This window comes from Trichechus manatus, unplaced genomic scaffold (assembly GCF_000243295.1).
Source record: "Trichechus manatus latirostris isolate Lorelei unplaced genomic scaffold, TriManLat1.0 scaffold00325, whole genome shotgun sequence".
Lineage (NCBI taxonomy): Eukaryota > Metazoa > Chordata > Mammalia > Sirenia > Trichechidae > Trichechus > Trichechus manatus.
In genome coordinates, this window is record NW_004444261.1 from 216,450 (window position 1) to 218,910 (window position 2,461).

Genomic DNA, 2,461 nt, shown 5'->3' on the forward strand with positions numbered 1-2,461 from the left:
TCTTCTGTATCTTTGCTGAGTTTCTTCTTAGTTGTTCTGTCCTTTACTGAGAGTGGTGTGTTGAAGTCTCCTACTATTATTGTGGAACTGTCCATCTCTCTTTTCAGTGCTGTTAGAGTTTGTTTTACGTAATTTGGAGCCCTGTCATTTGGTCCATAGATGTTTATTATGGTTATGTCTTCATGATGGATAGTCCCCTTAATCATTATATTCCTTCCTTCTTTGTCTTTTATGGTGGATTTTGTTTTAAATTCTATTTTATCTGAGATTAGTACTGCCACTCCTGCTCTTTTTTGGTAGTTGTTAGCTTGTATATTTTTTTCCAACCTTTGACTTTTAATAAATTCACGTCTTTGTTTCTAAGGTGTGTTTCTTGAAGACAGCATATTGATGGATACTGTTTTTTTATCCATTCTGTCACTCCCCATCTCTTTATTGTTGCATTGAGTCCCTTTACGTTCAGTGTAATTATTGATAGATGTGAGTTTATTGCTGTCAGTTTCTACTGCTTTCTTTTGTGGTGTTATCTTTTTTGTTCTTCTTACTCTCATGTGCTGAATTCCTTTTGTTTGTGGATTTTTTTTTTCATTTCTTTTGTTTTTGTAGGTTTTGTTTTTACTGAAACTTTATTTTTTTCCTCTTTATTTTTATGAGTATGTTTGTTTACTTTCTTTGTGGTTACCGTGAAATTTACCCTATTCTTTCTAAGTTCAAAGCAGTCTATTATTACTTGGTATTGCCTTGCCTTCCTCTCCATTAGAAGGTTCTATACTCTATTCCCTCTTTTATTATTCTGATGTTGTTGTCATTTACAGATTAACTGCTCTGATTCCCTGTTGTATTTCTTTTGGTTTTGGATAGTCCTTGAGAGTTCATTTCCTAGATTGGTAGCTGGCTGGTGTGATCCTGCAGCCTAGATTTAGCCTGTGAGCTGAAGTTGTTTGTTCTCAGATCGAAGGACTCCTTTTAACAATTCTTGTAAGTTTGGTTTGGTTTTTACATATTGCCTTAATTTCTGTTTATCTGGAAATGTCCTAATTTCACCAACGCAGTTGAAGGAGAGTTTTACAGGATATATTATTCTTGGCTAGCAATTGTTTTCTTTCAAGGTTTTATATATGTCATCCCATTGCCTTCTTGCCTGCTTGGTTTCTGCTGAATAATCTGAGCTTAGTCTTATTGTTTCTCGTCTGTATGTGACTTCTTGTTTTTCATGAGCTCCTGTCAGGATTCTGTTTGTCTTTGGTTTTGGCGAGTGTGATTATGATATGCCTTGGTGAATTTTTTTGTGGTCTATCCCATATGGGGTTCATTGGACTTCTTGGATGGCCAGCTCTTCATCTCATGGTATTGTGGAGGTTTTCTGTTAGTAGTTCTTCACTGATCCTCTCTGTGTTTTCTGTTTTCTGTCCCTGTTCTGGAACTCCGATCACTCCCAGATTTTTGCTTTTGATTGTATCTCAATAATTATCAGGGTTTCTTCAGTTTTCTTTGTCCTTTTTCCTGAGTTTTCCTCAAACATAGTTGTATCCAGATGTTTGTCTTCAATTCTGCTGATCCTATCTTCCACTTTTTCAAATCTGCTCCTCAGCCCTTCTATGACACTGTCCATTTCTGAAATCTTGTTGTTTATCTTTTGGATTTCTAATTGTTGTTTTTGTATAATTTCTTGTTGTGAATTTATTTTGGCATCTTGTTCCTGCATTATTTTTCTGAATTCTTCCATTTTTTTGTCTGCATTTTCCATGAATTTGTCTATTTTTTCCCTCATTTTTGTCTGCTTTTTGCTTCAACTCTTGGATAATTGTGAGTATTAGAGATTTGAATTCCCTATCAGGTAGTTCTAGTGCCTTTCCTTCCACTGGAAAGTCATCTGGTGTTTTATTTTGGACGCCTCCTGGAACCATCCTGACCTGTTTTTGTAAATGCTTTGATATTGTCTGTTATCTTCGGGGCATTCAGTGGTTATTTTTATCATTTATAGATTGTAGATTTGTTTTTTTTTTTGTCCTTTTTTTAAAAAAAAATTGGCCATGTCTGAGCAGGCGGGCTGTGTTCTTCGTTGTTTGCCCTTCTGTGGGCACTATACTTTTCACCTCCTTCTTCAATTGGCAGGATCAGTCGCCTAGATATGGTACAGCAGGGCAGGTCTAGCTGAAGAGGAGTTGCTGGGATGGTTTGTTCATGGCACTTACTACAGCCACCAGGTCGGGTCAGTAATCAGTGCAGGGTTCATTCTGGTAGGCTGTGCCTGTGCTGCATGGTGGAGTGATGTTAAGCGTACATTGAAAGTAGGCAGGATGAAGGGGGGAGATTGATATGTGTGGAGTTAAGATGGGTATGGGAGAGAGGAGAGAGGAACAGGAGCCAAAAACATACTAACAAACAAAAAAGAGTGCTAGGTGAGCTTGCCATTGGAGAGATGAGAGACTATGAAATGGAAAAAAACAAGAAGGGGAAG